The sequence below is a fragment of the Trachurus trachurus genome, assembly GCF_905171665.1.
Source record: "Trachurus trachurus genome assembly, chromosome: 22".
Classification (NCBI taxonomy): Eukaryota; Metazoa; Chordata; class Actinopteri; order Carangiformes; family Carangidae; genus Trachurus; species Trachurus trachurus.
Window position 1 is genome coordinate 15,041,152 of NC_139907.1, and position 20,686 is coordinate 15,061,837.

The window sequence follows — 20,686 nt, forward strand, 5'->3', positions numbered from 1 at the left end:
ACACTAAATAGCTGAGTGTGCAGGGAGAGTCTGTTCCTTCCAGGCAAAGGCTTGTCTGAGAATCTAAGAGGCAGGCAGGAAGGCACAAGGTGGAGACCTCTTCAGATCTGGCTGCTATTAACAGTCTTGTGATCTGCTCATGTTTACCTACTCTCACAACACTGGTACTTGGGGCTGTGTGGAGCATGGGACGCGGGGCCCAGCCTCTTTGAAGTGAAGTTGATCCCTCAGACTACGCTCTTGGTAATTGCACCTTCTCTCTTCTCTTCTCTCGCTCTCTCTCTCTCCCTCCCTCTCTCTCTCTCCTTTGACCCCCCCCTTGCCTTCCCTTTTTCCCCTTTTTTTCATTTTCTATCCTCGCCGAGACAAGATTTGAAGGATGCAGATGGGGAGCTTTTAATGTGATTGTGTGCCTCTTCACATCTGTGCTTTAATCTGACACAAATAAAACAGTCAAAAGTAAATTAGATACATGATTTTTAAATGTTCAAGCATGTCTTTTTCAGTTTTCTCATTAGTGGGTTTTCATCGGTGATAGCATTGCATTGCTGATCCTGTTCATATAGGCCCACTGTACTCATCCTCCAAAAAAAATCATGTCTGTCTTGTATAATTCACTCTACCAGATTTAGATTATCATAATTGAAAAGTGGAAGGAAAGCAACGTGAACAGACGGAGCATAAAATGTCCATGTTAAGCACCAGATGACAAAAAATGCCATTTGTTTGTGCACTTACTGTCTGTCGATAAAGTAGCCGTAATGACACTTGATTTGAATTAGTTTCTTTTTTTTCTTTTTTTTTTGCTGTGATGTTTACTCCATCCACTGTCACCAACGTGTGTTGTGTTCAGTGGCGTGCGGCGTGGAACACCTGTGTGTTGTTGTAATTACTTTGATTATACCTTCTATGGGGTGTTACAGCAGTGTGGAGAGAGGGTCCAATTTAACCTGCAGTGAATTTCAATTCTAACTGAAAACAAGAGAGAGAGAGAAAAAAAAATTGCTTTCTGGAATATTTGATCAGCAAAGGGATATTCATATGGTAACATGCTGCGAGTTGCTGTGTGTGTGTGTGCATGTGTGTGTGTGAATTTAATAAGCAACAGGAATGCATATTGGACTGTGAAGTTCAAGGTTCCTACTTTCCTTTGCTTTTGATCAGTTTGCTGTGATGGGTATTGGTCTGCATCCAGACATATGACAGTCCAGGGGGCCTCATTGGTGAAGCCTGCTCTCCCTAAAGATGCCAGGTGCCTGATTCGGAACAAATGCTCACAAACAGAAACACAAACACACCAGAGGGACCCGGCGTGTGCGTGTGTCTGTGTACTCCCTCTCTTTGACTAGGAAGGAGGGCGAGGCTGGCAGGTATTGAACCGCGTTGAAGTAGAACGAGCAGCCATGGGCATCTCCCGGTTCATGACGCTAGTCAGAAAATTGACAAGCCAAAGCTGCTTTTTATTCTGCAGCTACAATGTAAATGAAGCTACCTCCTGTCCCTCATGCAATCACCCCAGACCCACTAACTGTACAGACAGCGCTTTGGATTCCCTCTCTGTCTCCCTCACTTTCTCTTTTTCTGACTGTCTCTAGTACTCCATCTCTCTCTATATACATCCTGCTCCCCCTTGTCTAGTTAGAGGGCAGATATACCTTTCTCGCCAGACAGGAGAAACCTATACTTTATCACTGCCACATAGGAGGAAAGGTATTTTCTCCTAAGGGAAAACTGGCATACAATTATAATGTTCTTGCTTCCCCAAACTCCTTCACAAAATATATAGCATCCTGTTTTTGACTCACATGGGTTTATGATCTCTTACATGGCACCACAGTGTTGCACGTCTACTGTGGGTGTTTCCCCTAATGCCTCCTTATGGTTTATTTACTCACTGGAGCAAAGCGCTAAGGCTATTTAAGTTAACCTGCATTTGTTGTTTTTTTTCCTCCTTTCCCAGCAGCTGTAAAAAGTTTCTCATTTTAAGACAGAAAACAGTGACAGTCAGAGTAAATGCTTCTCCAGCACAAGATGGCTTGAAAATAGCATTTATAATTAAAAATATTTCACTTCTAAACAAAGTTGCCTTTGGTTTCATGTGTGTTTTATTTATCTAAATATTCTCACAGAGATAGTGCAAACACACCTGTGATTAGTTGGAGTAAATTGCAGACAAATAAATTGAACGCGTAAATGCACAAAATTACAGATGACAGCACTTTGAGATGTCTGGAAGCAGTTTCCAAGGCCTGCACAGTGCTGCAGTGTGCCCCGTTATACTAGCCGGCTCTCTACCATCAGAGTGGTAAAGTGGGACAGATGTTGAGGGTTAGAGAGGCCCCAGTGGGATATTGAGAATGATGGTTTGGCAGGGAGTGCGGGACAATAAAGGGAAGAGACGGAGAGAGGCCATGGGTTCTCCTTTCACCTGACCCGATCCTGCCCTGGAACCTGTTCAACCTCATCTGAAATGAAAGAAAGGTGCCCTTTGTCGTGCCCAACACTAATTTGCATTTACGTTCGAAACAAGGATTCCCAATATATGCCTTGTTGTGTGAATGAAGACAGACAAGGCCTGCGAATGCTGTTGAAACCAAGGAGGAGTGTGGGTTTCAAACATTAAAGAGAGGAGCTTGTGGAGAATAACATCCCCTGGAAAGATGGTGATGGAGAGCTTCAAAGTGAGAAAACTTAAAAGTGCATTCTGAAGCGTCCAGTTATCAATTCCCGATTCATTTAGGGATTGGATCAATAGCTGTCCTCCTAAATTCCAGGACAAGCCTTTGAAGTAAGCAGTGGGGGTACAGTAGGCATATAATACTGTATATTTTGTTTTCCTGGGATTGATGCTCCACAGACTCTGTAAACCATGTATCAAACTTCACAGGTTTTTATATTCCCAACAGTCTTTCAAACATATCTAATAAATGCAACATCAGTTACTCCAGTTTGGATGTCTCACTTTTAAGCTCCAGTTTCAAATTTCAAAAAAGTTCATGGTGATGGTAGTGGATGCTCTGGGTTTCACTGGCGCACTGTACTAAAAAAAAAAAGAAAGAAAAGAAATCATCCTGTTCCTTTGGAGGAAAGGCGCTGTTTTTGTCAGATTGGTATTCAAGTTATCTCCGGATACTGCATAATTGTAGGGCTGCAGCTGCCAGAGCACAGCAGACCTTCCATTGGTTTTACATTTCATGAGAGTTTACATACGCTATGTTTCCTCAAGTGGAAAATTGTTTTCTGCATGATGCCAACAGGTGGACTCATTAGAGAGTCAACATAATCATGGCAATCATTCCTCTCTGCAATTAGAAATATTGATAATTTACATATTATCCCGAGCCATGGATGAATTTATTGTTCTACTCACTTATGTTTCAAAAGCTGAACATCTGTAGTAAGCAGCAGTGTGGACTGCTGTAGTAAACTTGGACAGTGTTTAGTCTTAGAATACAACAAAAGAGAGTGTCTGGCTAGATTTATTCTTTCTCTGAAAAGTTTTAGAAATGTGTTTTTTTTTCCATAGAAAAATGAATTTTTCATTAATTTTCAGTAGTTTGTGCAGTATAAAATAACATCCATTCACCTGAACTGTATTGTACTGGAGGCCAAACACTCAGAGCCGCCAGACATCTCACTGAATGGTTGACTTCTTAATGAAAAAATATTTTCTTTCTTACTTTTTGGGTGCACTGACTTCTTGATGGTTATACAAGGTCTTGAGATAATTCAACTAAATCTGTATCTTTATTTGAAAGCCGTTCGTCTCTGTAAGTACAAGTGATATACTGTACAAGACCTACAGTACATCTGCAATAATTGTAAAATTTCTTCAGCGGTTTTACAATATAAAAGACAGCCTTTCAAATGGTTAAATGTATTCACGTCTTTTATTCTAGTTCTTTAAAACTGACACACACTCACACACTCACACACATGCTAAGAATGTGAACCAATTCTTACAATCCCCTGTATAATCCTTGTATTTTAAAAGGCATAAATGGCCTCTATACAATGCTCCACTGTATCTCCACTGTCCATACTGGAAGATATCACACCTCATGATTTATGTCCAGGGTCATTGCTCAGTGCCAATACAGGAAGTAATGAGCCCTAAAAGTAGTGAAGCAGAAAGTAAGAGTATGGACACCCAGGTTGTGTCATGCACACACTGGGAGTCGGACTCACCTTATTATTCATCTATACCATCACCCTAACTTCAAGTGTTTTGGTTCCCCAACACTAGCTGCACTGTGAGGGTAATGTATTTGCCCATAAGCATAGTTGCCATTCCTGGACATGAAATTGCTGTAATATAATCTAATCTGGTGTTTTGCAGAATCGTCCAATATTGATACACTTGTGTTGCAACAACATGGTTCAGTGTAGGTCGGAGAACGGTGGTCTAACATGAACTGGTCTGTTCATTTCCACTGTTTTGGTCCAGACAAGCCAGAGGGTCGAGTTTCCATGTCCACTTGCGCCGTTTCTGTTTCCCCAACCCCGAAGGCTCGCAGATGTCGTCCAGGGCTAAAGGTTGGGCTTTGGGGCATTTTAGTTCACTGCAGCTTGTTGTCTACCTCTCACTTTGTGAACCAAACCTCTCCGGCCTGGCCTCCCAGGTCAACCACAACATTGACTCACTCCCAGCTTGTCAACGTGTCAGGGTGCATGCAGGCGTGCTGGAAAGGCTGAGGCGAGGAGAGAGACAGACACATGAAAGGCTTGCATGTTGTGAAGATGGTGGTTGAAGATGGCCCTCTAAAACATTGTTCACATTATGCTCTGCCTAGAGAAAAAAGGCAGTCCAGTGGAAATGAAACGAGCCCTCTGGACCCGCTGTCATGTGACATCTTTGTTTTCCAAGCCTGTGATCCGACCCATAGGTAGCTCAAGCACAGAATGAATCAAATCGTCAAATGTCCTCCTTTCATCTATTTTTGGTAATTGCTTCAGCTTGAAAGATAATAAATTGCACCATTATACATACTTGACAGCTATGGATCATAACATGAATGCCCCTATAGCAGCTATGTGAACCCATGCATTTTACTGCAACCCCGGTATAATCTCTACGAGTCTCTAGCAGACACATTAACACTGTTCTTACAACAACTCCTGTCGTTCTGCTTCAACCAAAAAAACATTTTCAGCGTCACATCACATTAGATCACCGAGCGAAAGAGACACCACACGTTAAAAACATGCCTTTTTTTAACACTTCTCTTCTTGTGGGCTTAAGCAGGGATTTGAATCATGTAACATTTAAAGAGGATTTTCACCACACGAGTCCTCTTGAATAGGTTTGTTTAAAAAAAAAAAAAAACCTGAGCTATAATAAGTTTGGGCCTCTCGTTTACACGAGTCGCACGCAGCACAAACAGATGTTGTCCTGGCCAGTAGGGACAGCTGTACGGATGGACATTACCAATGTGTCCCCTATTTCCATACAGTTTAAGTCACTGTCCAAACAGGATTAATGCCAGCTTCAAAGTGTCAAAGCAATTACAACAATGACATCAGCATGGTTTGGGGGTTATGGCTGATGGAGTGTAAATGTCTGCGGAGATGAACGCCTACTAGCTCCCAGTTGTCACCGCCCACCCTCTCCTTCCCATCTGCTTCTGCTTCTCATGCATCAGATTGGGCAATCTCTCTCTCTCTCTCTCTCTCTCTCTCTCTCTCTCTCTCTCTCTCTCTCTTTGACACAACACACACCAGTCCATCAGAGTCATGGCAGTTGGGATCCACTGGATAGATTAAAGTTGGCTGTCGATCATCTGAAACTCTTATTCCGAGCTTTATTTCCATCCTTCAGTTGCAGTTGTATTTTCAAGGTTTTATTTTATCTCATTCAGGGAACAAATTTCTGCTCACATTAGGCAAATGGTGTTGAACAAAGTCCGACGTTAACAGGTATGGATGATAAACCTTAAAGGTGTACAGAAAAGAAAATTGAATTTGAGCCCACTTTGGGTCATAAAATTAATGTGATAACTCATCTTTCAGACGTTGTAGGCCAAACTTTGTGCAAAATTCTATTTTTGAGTAAATCCGGGATGAAAGTGTGTATTTTTTTTTTCGCATTGGATAATGCAGGCGCACGGATTATACGTCAGCCTGTACACGATTCACCAGCCACTGATATTGGATCCGTCATCCGTCATTCAAACGTCTGAGACACGCACACACACACGGAGCTCGGGCTCGCCCCAAGCTTTGAATATCCCGCCCGCTCGATAACGACCAATCAAATTCGTTTTCCTCACTCGGGTAAACTTGTGTTGCAGCTCGTGACAACTCGGCGCGACAAACAGGACAAACGGCCATTTCTGTACACCTTTAAATGGTCACAACATAATGCAAAAATAAACATGTTATTTTTCTTGGGAAGAGGAAACCATCAATTGAATTCCAACGTAATCCATAAAGTATCTTGCTGATGTCCAGCATTTGCACACATACATGAAACTACAACAGCTACACAAGGCTTCAGAATACACCTCTTCTTCTTTTTTTTCATACAGTATGCTAATCTAACATACTTGGACGTCCGTGTGCTCTACTAAAGAATTGAAGCATTCCTTGATATATTCTGTGGGGGAAGTAAGTTCATCAGTTGATGAAAAATGAATTGATGAAAAAATGTACCTTGAGTGTCCTAGACAAATACATCCATAAGCCACTTACGTAGATAAGCTAAGTGGCAAACCTTACTCACTCCTTTTAATATGCCTCACTGGTGCTCAGAGAAAGAGGGAAAGCAGTACAGATATGACGTACCCTCTTGCTCCCCCTCATTAATCTTAATAAAACAATTGACCCCTGAATAGCTTATTCCTGCCCTGAACCATTAGGCTGCATGACCGAGGCTTTAAATATTAAGCAGGCTTTGTAAAATTTGATAAAATGTTTAGTAAATGGCATAAGGCACAGTACACTCGTGGGCTTTTTTCTCTTACCCTTGTGTTGTAAATGATAGATATGCTTTTATTAGTCAGAATGCTGTTTTAAGCAGCATTGTGGTATTGATATTCGCCTTCAGCTTGCATGATTTAGGATGACAGAACATGCAAGTCCATCAAGCTTTTACCTCCCCTACCTTTCACTACTAACTACTCTGACATAACATTGCAGTGGATTTTCATGATTTTATTTTTTAAAGCCATGTGAGCTTTATTCCCCTCAGTGACTGGAAGGATACTAGACAATTTCTCTTCGGTGTACATGTAATGCTGCACTATTTTTTGCCCCTTTGCCCCCACAGACCGCAGCAATGGAGCACAGTATACCACACAATATACAGTAATTTGTCTCTGATTAAAATTTCTGCTGAGCTTTGATGCCCATACTGGTGTTATGTGCTGAAGTGGTCTTCCTCGTCTGGTAAAAATTGAAAGCCTTTTCATCTCAGAGGGCTTAAGGGGTCAAAGGAACACCAAATAACCCTCCCTGTTGTGTTTCTTTTTTTTCCTCTGAAGCTTGTAACAAACTGCACCTTTGTCGGACGCGGCCTCTGTCAGGCCGGGGCTGGGGGGACTGCCCTCGGGTTCAGGCTTTGGAGACCCTGTCAGCTTCAAAATGGGGTCTGCTTTATTTCACCCCCTGACCTCAGAGCCCAAAAAGAGCCACGCAGGAAAAACAGAGAGATATACGATACATCAAGGCCCAGTGAAACTCTACGGCTGGGAAATGAGGAAGCTGCAAACTGCAGAGTGAGCAGAAAATGAAGGGGCTTATTGTACAGGGGGATTTTTAACACCACAATTCCTACTTGGGGGGGTGAATACAAGGTTGATACATGGAGAGATTGAAGCAAATACATTTTGCCTTGTGTTTGTTATTTTATTCTGCACACTATAAATAAACACCTCTCTGTTATTTACATGTCTGTAAATAACTTGATGTGAAAGTGAGGTTGTGCATCACAAGCTTTCCACACTATTTGCACCTGTCTCACTCATTCACAAGAAGAGTTTTAGAAGAGATATTGAAAACCATGGATGAATTCTCAAGTTTGGCCGCATCTGCATTAAATGAATGAAATTGATTGACTTGGAAATGTTGCTGCATAGCCAATCAATCTAGAGGGGGACAACCCAGGGGGCGTCCACGGGGATGCAGAGAGGAAGGGCCTCCTATTGTTTTGGGGCCCGATGTCAGCCAGTCCTTGACCTTGGGGGTGTCCAGGCCGCCGCACTCAGGCCTGGGTGAGAACTCTGGGACAAGGTCTTGGGGATGCTCAATATGGGAGAGCCGGGCTTTCAAGCTCAGGGTCACAGGGTCAGCATCAATGCTCAGGAGTATTAATGAGTGACCTTCGGAAAATGGTGGAGGAGGACAGAGGGATGGAGGGAGGAGGTGAGGAGGAAAAAAAAGGGAAAAGACGGAAGGGGTGGGCGGGGTGAGTGGCAGAGAGAAAACTGTAAAGCCCTGAGAGAATGGAGGCTGAGACCTGTTTCTCCAAGATAACAGAGATTGGCCTATGAAAATGCATCCATCACAAGGCCACTAAGCCGGAGCCTTCTTTTGTGTGTCCGTGTCGGCTGAGAGCGAGGGATGAGGGCGGCGGGTGGGGGTGGAGGGGGGTCAATCTGTGGAGATGGAAACAGGGGTTAGGGGAGGGGGTGACGGTTGTTGTTGGTGGTGGTGGTGGGGGTGGGGGTGAGGGTGGGGGTAAGGGAGGGAAGGGGTCGCTCAGGCCAGCCTGGCGTGGACAAGTGAAGTGGGAACGCTCCATTGCTTATTCAACAGGGAGCAGATCTCTAAGAAGATAGAGGCCCACCAATCTTTTGAATGAGGGGGGAGGAGGGGGGGAGAAGCGGAGGGGAGGGGGGGCGGTGGGTGGGTGTGTATATGTGTGTGTGTGTGGGGGGGGTGTCAACGAGCAACGAGATTTCTAATTTTGTCAGCGAGGTCTCGGCCGAGGGTGCTGGTGACGGAGCGGTGAAACGCTCTCAGAGGTCGCGCTGCTTCTCCCTCTCTGAGGTTTTCAGAGTCCGTTCTGGGGAGAGAGAAAAAAATGAACATTAAGTGCATGTAGCAATTAACCTTTTTTTTTTTTTTTAAATTCTTCATTTCCTCTCACAAGAGACAACTCCTGAAACGCTGGCTGTGATTTTTCCTCCTTTCAAATAATTTATTTTCTCGCCTCAGTTACAGTAAACTTTGAAGCGCACACTTTCCTCTGCTCTTCTTATGTTTTGTGTTTAAAGCGCTCTGTTTGAGTCTTTTTAAACACGTTTTCCTTTGCAGTGGTGGAGCTTGTCATTCGGAGTACTGTGCATCTCCATCTCCCTTTTTTCCCCCCCTTTTACATCACAGATCAATGCTATCTGCAGGAGTGCAGGAACAGGATTGTCTGCTTTATACTGACTTGTGTTTTCCTCCCATCACCTGCTGCGCTCTCCAGAATTTCCAAGAGAACATTCTCCCTCCCCTCCGTGTCACCAGCGTGTTCAGTTCCTGATGTGAGGAGCACGTTGACACAGATGAGCAACAGACAAGAGATAGATTGTGTAGCGTTGGGGGGGGTGAGGAGGGGGGGTGGGGCCGGCAGGCTTTCGTGCTTGTACTGATGACTTCTGCTCTGCATTGGAAGTGGCACATTGATGCAGTCAAATTAATGTGGCTGCCTTCAACTTTTCGCTTTTTCTATCTCTCTCCTTCTTTACCCCGAGGCTTTTTAATTTTCACTGGTCCTTCCCATGGCTTCCGTCCATCCTGGAGACAGATGCACCATAGGCACTTTAAAGCGCCGTAATGTATACATTATTCATATCACTCCACAAAAGGTGCTCATTAAACTTTACACGGCCAATGGAGTAGGCAGCCATAGATTGAAAGTGTTGCCCATATCACAAATGTCACAGTGGATTGACAGAGAAAGGAGAGAGCGCTGCCTGGGGTTTGATTTGAAGATGGCTTTGATTTAACTCCAGGGTTATTTGCATCTATCTTTATCCATCCTCCCCTCTTCAGTTCACTGTCTGTTCTCTCTGGGGCCCATGAGTGGTACACAGAAGTCAAAGATACTCCGATATACATCAATACACATTTTATGTACCAAAATACAGCAGTTACTTAAGATTATTAAATATAAATTGATAATCCTTTGCCAAGCACGTGGCATATACAGAACAATAACATTCAGCAGCAGATCTATACAGTGCAGGAGGGTGATGTATGTATGTATGTATGTATTTATGTATGCATAAACCCCATAATTTAACATCAAATGCATCTTTAAATCAGCTTAAAGCCCAGCAGTGTTTCTGACAGCACAAACAAGCTGCCATGGAAGGCCCTTTGGGTAAGACCTACACGCTTTCCTTTTCCTTAGCCGGGGTCTCTGCAGAGCATTCATCCCTTAATAATACAACACTTAACCCTCCTGTATTGTCCATAAAAGGCTTGGCTGGCAGGTACAGTAAGCTGGTGGGACTAACAAAAGCTTGGTGCCGAGCTGAGAAAAACATCCACACAGGGAAATGAGCTGTCATTACAGTAGCAAGGCAGCACTCAGGCTCTTCTCTGTATGTGCTCGTCTCTTCTGCTCGCTACCCCCAAGGTCCTCTTCCACTCATAAATACATAATTACACCCACCGCCCGCCATGATGATTTCTGTTTTCATCAGCTGTCAGAAATGACCTGAATTACCCATCACTGTTTGACCCAAATGCAGCCGTCAGATGTTAATCACGGCTTACATAACCACTCAGCCCCGACTTAAACCGAACCGTGTGCATGCGCCTTGCAAACCCCTTTAAATAGCACCTGTCACCGACGGAACACGGTAAATAAAATAAAAAATGAATAAATGTAAAACTCAAGATGAGGTATTTTGCATCCATAAATTAACCTTGACTTTGACGTGTCTCAGCGGGAGGCATGCTGAGCTGTACCTTTTTAATGTTTAACATGACAGAAAAAAGAGAAAGGGAAAAAAAACAGAAAAGGCTGATGTCCCTCAAAGCGATGACCTGAACTTATCCAATACACAGGAGCGAGGGGGAGGAAAACAAGAAAATCTTTTGACTTTCTAGAAAATGTTTTGACAGTGGTAATTAAATATGTATTTATGTACATAATGTCAAGATAGATTTACAAGATGTAAACAATTCTGTTCTTATACTTCCTACAATGTATTTTACACTTAAATTTATTCCAGTACAGCCAGTCCAGTCCATGCATGTCTGTGGCATTAAAATTAATAAATAAATAAGATCTGCCAGTAGAGTATGCAGTGAACTGGGAAGACCCCTTCGGACACCCTGAGCCTTACAGCCTTGTCCTATGTTTCATGTCACATCTCACGCCCCACCATAACGTTCCTACAGTGTTTTAAAGTCAAGTGTGTTTGACATTTTAGTGTTTGAATGCATGTAGCCCCGAACATGAGAGCTGTTCTCGTCAAGTCAAAACATGGCCGAGGTCACAGTGGGACTTGTAGGTACAATCCTGCAGACACTGCTGCCATTAATATCCCTCTGTAGCACAGTTACAGAACTAATCGTGAGTGAGAATTTACATCAATATATTATGACAAAATTATGTGCCTTCTCAAGTCCACATAAATTCATAGCTGGCGGTTATTTGCATTATGGGTAAGATGTTTGCACAGTGTAACTAACGGATCATTTTGTAAAAATAGCAGTTGTTCAACTACATTACATTATCTCACTCTTCTATCTGATGTATGAGCTTGTAATTAGACTGGATTTTATCAGCTCATCAAGAGCAATATACAAGTAAGAAATTTAGCTGTCAGCGCAAAAGCGTCACAGCAACAAGTTGCAGAAGAGGCTTCTTGCAATGTTATCTCATTAGCAGTAATTATAACAGATATCATCCTGTATTATTGTGTGAGCCAACATATCCTCAAGCAAAAGTCCTTCCACCAGCCCAACGCCTGTTTCCACATAACACTGGGTAGATTTCGCTCTGCCTTCTTTTCTTTGCATAAACAGTGCCTGCAGTCAGAGTCTGCTCTGATCAAAGGGACAAATCTATCCAGGAGCAATCAGGTTGCTGTGCTAGCCCGGGCTGCTGACAACTCCAGGCTCTTTGATCAGAAATACATCATCTTCAGCAGGCAGCCTGCCTGGGTGCCTTTGTCTGGGGCCAGGAAATAGGGGAAGTGATAGCTCCCTCTTGGTGCTCTTCTTCGCTGCTACGCCTTTTGGCAGGCAAGATGAAAGCTACCCCAATTATAAGTGAAAATACCCCCAGTGAACTGAACTGAGCTTCTGGGATGCAGCTCGAGCCACCACCAACCCCCGCCCTATATCATCACTAAATCTCTATACGCTGTCTATGCATGATGGTACAAAAGATATTGTCAATTTCTCTCTTCTCTTCCACTGTCTTTCTCGGTGAAATGAGACTTTGGTTGAGATAGTGTGCCAGTGCAATTGAGGTCACATCCAAAAGCATCGGTCTCCCTCCTCCCAATTTAGTAACTGCAGTTCTAATAACATGGTCTTGTCTGGGAGGAAAAAGAAAAGTGAATGTCTGGGCCTCTAAGCACACCTCCTTCACTCCCCTCCCCTGCTTTCAACCCCTTGACTGTGAGCTAAAGCGATTTCTTTCTCTTTTTTTTCCACCCATCTTCAAGAGGTGGAACAGGAGATGTTGAATGATGGACAGGTGTGCAGGCATTGTGCTGTTCTGCTCTGCACTGAAGGAGATCATTGATTTGCATTACAGCCTCACACATAAAACACAGCCCTCCCCACACACTCACACACATACGCGCGCCCCCATCCACATCTTACTGTTTCACCCCTATGACTGCACCGCCTCCCACATGGCAGCCCACACCCCAGCTCCTAATCAAGGAGTGAATGTTTATCTCACTTCCTGTCTTTTATAGGGGTGGGGTGTTATCTCCGGCTCTCCGAACCACCTCACCTGGGCTGACCTGAGAGGGAAATCTATCATGCCTCGGCGCAGACTTTACAAGCCTGCTAAGATGATTTCTAAACCATACATTACCTCACGGAGAGTATACATCTGGATGTATTAAATGAGGGTTATTGCTGAAGACTTAACCTTTCTCGCTGTCATGCTTGGCTCATATCTTTGGCTCTAACAAATCAAACCAATTTCACTTTGGAATAGATTACCTAAGCAGTTTTTATTTTTCTTTCTGAAAATACACAGAGAAAGAAAAAAAGAAAAAGAAAAAAGAAAACACCCAGGGAAGCCGGTGCTGCTTAAAGGTGTAATCCCCTGCGTCAACAGCCTCAGGAGCATATCAGGTGTCTTTAAGCTCATCCACCTGTCAGTGAGCTCTTCCAGCAATTACACATCTGTCAAGTGTCACCTATCTCAGTTCTCACTGACAAGGGTTATGTCAAGCAGTCAGCCATTACGGCGGCCCAAATGGAGTCTGCATTGTTTAGAGCCAGCAGGAAGTGGCTGTGGCATGGAAGAGTGAGCAGGGTCTCCATAGTGTGACTGGGAAGCCAAGCTAACGGTTAGTTTCGGAGATGGAGGAGGGAGGGAGGGAGGGAAGGAAAGGAGGAAGAGGGGGGGGGGGACTTCTGTCCAGATCTCTTTTCTCACATCTCCTCGTATTTCTCAGAGCCGGAACGGCAGCAAGTGTGTTTTTTGTACACCGAGCCTTGAGACTCATCCGGGCTGGTTAAATCTTTGCCCAGGGCAATGGCTTTTGTATGCATGAGCTTGATTTGACCTGTCTTCAGGCTGTGAAGAGGGTTATGCAAAAGAGAAAATCAGGCAGAATATTAAATATGATATTAGGTTTAGTCTTTCCATGTGCTCTAATATTGTCAGTCTCATTGTTGGTTTGAAACACATATTGTGTGTATTTTTACTGTTTTCATCTCCCTCTGTAGAGTTTATTTTGCCCACTGACAAAGGAAACACCTTCAACTAAGAAGTCTCCTCACAGAATCTTACTCATTTGCTTTCTTGCCAACTGTTACATCAGTTTTATTCAATTCAATTTAATTGTACTTGTTTACTGCCAAATCCTAACATAGATTGTCTCCTAACTTTACAAGTTACTGTCAAGACCTCACAATATATATAGAGAGACCCAACGGTTCTCACTAACAGCAAGCACTTGGTGACAGTGAGGAGTAAAACCATTCTACCATTCTAAACCTATTTAGGTTTATAACCTAACGTATATATTATTCTTATTATTACAGTATTTAGTATAAGGTTTGTGTGTGTATAACCCTGTATAACCCTTTACGGGTTGAAAAAGGCCTCGGGTTTGGCAGATGTATGGAGTCTCAGTGATGCTTGCTACAGTATGTTGTATTACATTGCCATATTATTGCTGGTCAAGTTGACAGTTCACCTCAGGCCAAACGAGCCTCAGGCCACCAGTAGTCATATGCTGTCCAGCTGTCCCTTAAACATGGTCACATTATGTTGGCAAATATAGTGTAACAGACTTTTTAAGGTCCTCAAAAACACCCTCTTAAATATTTAAATATATATTTAGTCTGAGAGGATCATCAGATCGCCTCTCCCATGTGTGGCCTGCTGTAATGGCTGTTAACACTCAGCCTTTGTTGCTCTCTCGGCTGAATTTTGTATCACAGGTGCCATACTCTGTGTTAAAAGCTTGCAAGTGAAGAAAGAAAGATTGAATCTGGGTCACTTTAATGCTCTCGTCCGTCACACCAGTACATCTCCTCAGGCCTGAGACGCAAGGCACATTGTCAAGTATTAATGAAGAAAACGTCCCTGTAGGGCTGGTGTTTGTCAAACCAAATTACATACATTCAGTTGGAAAGGTGAGGATTAATCTTTCAAATCCCTTCTGGATGTGTAGGATGCTCCATACAGTCAGTCCCACACTGAAAATAACCCCCCTGATGCTGACGCGAATTGGCTGAGCAGAAGCATTGTGCTGTTATGGTATACATACTGCAGGACGTGATGCCAGTAAACTAGTGAATATGCTGACAGCAATACAGTACCCTCTATAGCTGCAGCAGCTGGTAAATATGCACACACTTAAACAAAAACTGGGACAGAATATATTCTAGCGGTGCGCCAGCCACTGTTTGGTGTTTTCATTATTGTGCTTTCCATTTCTGGCTTTTCATCGAATGAATAATTCTGACTGGTGATAGAAAATATAGAGAATAAACACAACAGAGGAGCAATGCAAAGTTTGAGGGAGGCTTTAAAATAATAAGAAAAACTGAGAGAATAACAATAATGTCCTGCTTAGGTGGTCATAAGACAGAAATACTTTTTCGGGCTTAAAACACAGGAAGAGATTTCTTTCATATTTATTAGAGTCATAACCATGCAGGGCACATGAAGACGTACAGTCAAACCCACTCATGTAAAACAATCAGACAAACAAATAAGCAAATACCCACTGCAAACCATTTTTGTACAGCCAATTGCATGTCATTAGCTTTCTTTTTTTTCTTTTTTTTTGGTTGTTTTTATTTGGACGCACTGAGCAAAAAAAAAAAAAACTCAGTCAATTAAAAGCCGTTGATGATACAGTCGCATTGGCTGCTGTGAGAACGACAAAGCAATCCACATCCTCGCTCATTTATGGTGGGGATTTGGTGTACCATGGGAAAGCAGCACTGAGGTGGATGTGCAGAATTTCCCCCCTCCATCTCTCTTGCTAGTGTCTTGCTGAGATTTAAATAAGCCTAAAGATTACTTGAGGGCCTTTAAATGCAAATTTTGGTGAGTGTGCAAAGCCCCTCCTGTAAACCTCTGCCTTATCATTTGCCTCCCAGATTAGGGCCTGTCTGAGATGCGAAGCTGGCCCCAGGCCCCCCAATAAGCTGCAGGCCAGGGGCCACTCCTGAGAGAGGGAGATGGATGGAGAGAGGGAAGGAGCTTGCTATGGATATGTGTGCCAAGGTCAGTGGTGGCTGCACACACAATAATCAGGAAGTATCAAGAGACTTACATCTGCGGGTTTACTTATCTCATTGTGTGTTTGTGTGTGTCCGTGTGCATGCAGGTTTGTGTTTGTGTGGTTTTGGTTATTTCAGACACAATCACATTACATTCAGTCCCAAGGCCTCTGAGCCAGGATCTCTGACAGATTAGGCAATAATCAATTAACAAATTAAGAAAAAGTAAGCATAACTGCCTTGTACCCCATGCATTATAAAACACTTTGATGCACAGCCACAGCTATTGGCCCAATGTCTTGCACTTTTTTGGGGGTGGTGGTGGTGGGGGGATAACAGATGTTGGAAATGGCTTTGATAGGTATATTAGCTCTGAGGAAAATCCAAGAGTATTTATGGTTTGAAACATGAAAGGATCCTGGCTTGTGGATGCATTTATATTTGAATGGCACTCACTTCATTACTTAATGATTTGAAAAGGCTGTTAGGGAGCTGAGCCCGAGCCAACGAACCCATGACCCTGCTGAGTCAATGTGCTAAACAGACACAGGCTCGGCTTCAGGCGGCAGCTCCACTTCTCACACCATGGAAGTATGACATATGACTGTGGAATAGAGGAGAATACATTAGACTAGATTAAAACACACTGGCTTGCGCAACGAATTAAATATAGCTTCATTTTGTTAAAGCAGCTATAATCAATATTTTTATAATAACAATAGATCAAGTGACTACAGTGCAGTGAAAGCGGTGGCTTCGGTGACAGGCTCGCAGGGATATTATCACCAACTCTGCATTTCCTCACTCAGCTCTGCTCTGTTTTATAGCATCTGTCAGCAAATTGTTTTGGTTTTTCTTCCCAACTTACGGTATTGTTGTTGACATTAGCATTGAGCACGAAGTACTGTTGTTACTAACAGCTGTGCGGTTGCGGACACTGCCTTAATGTCACGTATACTCAAGCACACTTTGCATGCTCGACTCTGATTTTATTTGACACAAAAACTTGTGTATCTGTCATGAGCTGATCCACTGCGCCAGAACACGTTCAGTGAGTGAGTAACACCCACAACTGTGCTGGAGCTCTGAGGGTTTGGAGCAGTAACTTTCACAAATGTCCTCAATTTGCATTAGAGCAGCATAAAATTGTTTTTAAATCCAACTTTTACTTTACTTAATATTCCTAGAGTTTTCCTGTTTCAGCACAGACTAGTACAGAGTTGTCTTGGAGCCAGCATCTACCCGCCATTACTGCAACTGCAGCTTAAAGCAATTCTGCACTGGCTTCAGTGGCGTGCCCCTAATGGTTACTGTTGCTGCTGAGCGGTATAACCAAAGCAGGTCCGTTGCTCAAGGGTACTACCATAGTAGTTATTTGGGAGTGTGCATTTACTTTCCCTTCTCTGATGTTTGGAGCTTGACTTTTCCTGCCCTGAATCCTCAAACCGCTAGCTTGCCGAGGTCTGCGGCGCTATCCATTTTACTGCATGCAGCATCAGGCTATCTCAAGCATCGAGGTCACTGGTCAGGGTGCGTGTACAGTATAGCACATTATGTCACTCTACACTTTGATTTTTTTTTTTTTTCTCAACCTCACTGTAGCCTACATTCTGTGCATCTGGCACAGTGTGTAGGCACAGCTGCTGTCAACAAGGACCTATGCTGTCAAAAAGCACCAAACTCAGGTCAAGGTCATGGAGGGGAAAGTTAGTGATGGCGGGAGGAAGGGTGGTAGCAGTCCTGACTGATGCTGTGGTTGACTGCTCCCTCTTTATAACCCCACCTACACTCCACCTAGCAAACACACACACATGCACGCACACATTTCCCCCTTTCATCCCCTTTTCCTCCACCATGTACCCTTGTCATACAGCCTCCCCCTCCTCCCTCCCAGGTGTTCAGAAACGATGTGGATGAGGTCGAGGACATGAGGAGCCCACCGGAGAGAGAACAGATGTCACATGCCTCTTGCACCACACTAAGGGATGTGTGTGTGTGTGTGTGTGTTCTGCGCTGTGACAGGTAGCGTGTCGTGGTTGAAAGGTAAAGCCAGGCCCTACTCCCAGAAGGAAATGGAATGAAATAGGGGCCAATAAGTGGAGGAGGGGCACAGGGATATAAAAAGAAATGTATGAAAATAGGTCCTGGGTGTAGACACCTTGTTGTTAGGCGTTGGGTGTGAACTTTACAAAAGGCTGTCAGTCGTATATGTGAAATGCCACATTGTATATGGGCCGTTTTCAAACCGAGCATGGCAAAACATCCCCGGTGATCAATAAATAAACAATAAAATGTGTATTTGATTTAAATCACTGGCCAAGAAAGAGCCGATGTCAATCACTGAGACAACAATCCATTTGAGTGGAAAGTCCTTTACTGCTGTTACAGCTGACAACACGAGGTCCTTTGTCATGGCAGCACGCGTGCTTTCATTCATCATTCATGGATCATAATGTTCTAGATTGGTGATTAGACCATTGGCAGATTCAGAGCTGCATTAATGGTCAAAACATATGCACATACACAAGCATACACGTCGATTAGAGGTTAGCTTTTTTTTCTTCTTTTTTTTTTTTTTTAAATAAATGAAACGTATGAGCCCTATATACATGCTGGCTCACTCTAATTGAAAGCCTTATTGCTAGTTAATTTCCAAAGTACTGCAAGTTCTTGATCAAGATAGCTTCACCTTTGTCGTAATTACACACGTGAGGCCTGCTAAATGTACACTCACCTGCAAATTAACTCATTAGAAATCACACTGATAACAGACATGTCATGTCCACCTACCACATGGAAAGTGATCCGTTGTGTCCCCGGTGATACCTCCCTCTGTGATAATGTACATATTCATTATTCAACAAGGCCTGTCAGATTAACAGAGTATTCGGCAGATTAGCTGGTTAGCTGTCTGGTGGTCTTGTCTTTTATCCAATGACTAGAGTGCCCTGACTAAGCACATCATAATGGCAGCAATCCCAGGTGATGTGTAGTGCAGGACGAGACCTACTTTTGATCTGGTCTGAGTTTCTGAAAGGTTATTATGCTGTCTGGAAATGTTTGCATTGAAAGCTGACTGATCATAACTACACTTGTGTATGTGTATGAATATTTACATGCCATGTTTGGCCATAAGGGAAAAGGATTTATCCTTCCGTTGGAGTCAGAGGTATCTGTGAGCCAACATCTTCTATACCTTCCAGGTACTGAAGCCTATGTATATCCTGTAGAGCTTAAGTGTTCAAAGCCACCTTCATGCTGTGGCCGCTGAGTCCTGCATGATAAGCAGGCATCTTTCTCCTGCAGCACAGTCCCTGTTGGATGATGAAGACATCAGAACCGAAAGATGACTTCTGAGCACAGGACTGCCTCCTAGAAATTCACACTGTGTACGTGTTGCTGTAAATGCATGAATGTGTGTACTGTATGTGTGTGTGTGTACATGTTTATTCAATTGTGCTTGTGTGTGCTAACCAGGCGGTTTAATCTGAGCCAATCACTGGGAGTTAAGCGTGGTTTTGGCAGCTTTATGTCTTTCGTTTGAAGGTGACATCACTCTGAGGATTCTCCGTGAGTGTGCTTGCAGCTTGTGTTGCCGTGTGCGTGTGTGTTACGTGAGCGAAGCTACACAACCTGCATATGTTTCACATATGCTGACAATTATACGTCAGTTTCCACAGGGAAACCAGTGGGCAGGATGGAAAGTGCATTTGAACCCACGTTACATAAGTCTACAATCAGCGGGTATGGGAGTGATTCAAACTATGGTAAACATGTTGGCAAAAACTAATCAGTGAATCTTTCATCTTCTAGTGTTGCAGGCAATTTATTCATCATTCTGGCACAGCACTGTACACTGTAATGTTGAGGGCTAGAGGGGCTGTGTTGGGGTGTATAACCTCTGTGTGTAGGCGTGAGAGAGGGAGGGCAAAAGAGTTTGAAGGTGCACAAGCGTGTCAACGTATCAAGTATCACCCCTTTTACAGCAGCATTACAGCTGACATCTTTTATCATTTTCATAGCGGATGAGGCAAGTTCCTCACCAATCATCTTATTTCAACAAATGCTGAGGTTAAAATCATTAATTGGTGGTGCGGATTTCATTGGACAGGCCTTTTTATAACTGTTTTACAAGCGGATTGCCTCATTCTCAAATTACCATCTGGGCTGAGTGGATCGCTGATTTAGCCTTTGGTCTGGGACCAGCGCAACACTTTTCTCAGTTCCATTTGTTGGGCCCCCTGAGTGTTTACAATTGCCTTCCGTTGTAAAAGTCAGACTAGTCTGACTCCCCCTGCGGTTGACTTTTGGTTAACTGTGAGGTGCCATGTCCCTGCTCCGTATGTAGGGGAGAAGCACCGTGGGGGCATCGTAAAAGAGCCTCACAGGATATTGAAATAATAGCCATTGCAAGCAAAAAAAACAAAAAAAAACAGGATAACCCGACTCAAATCATTTCCTCATGTATTCGTCCTGAGTGATCATAAAATCTTCCGAGAACTCTAAAAGTTGTCTGCGGTCTGCTAATCTAATATAGAGCGGGGCACATGGAAAAGAAACATTTCCTCTAACTACCAAGTTATCTGCCTGGGCCAGCGAGGCAGCTCTGAATCTGCTCTGATTTTTGGTCTATCAGTCTGAAGAGTGAGGGCACAGGCAGTGAATTAATGGTCAGGAGATTTATTTGTTTGGTGTAATAAGGACTGTAAAACAGTAAGAGCTCTGTGCAGCCTTGCAGGCCCCCTGCCCCGTGGGTACAATCAAATGTTGCCAGTAAATCAATAGAGCTGGAAGAGGTTTTTATAACCCG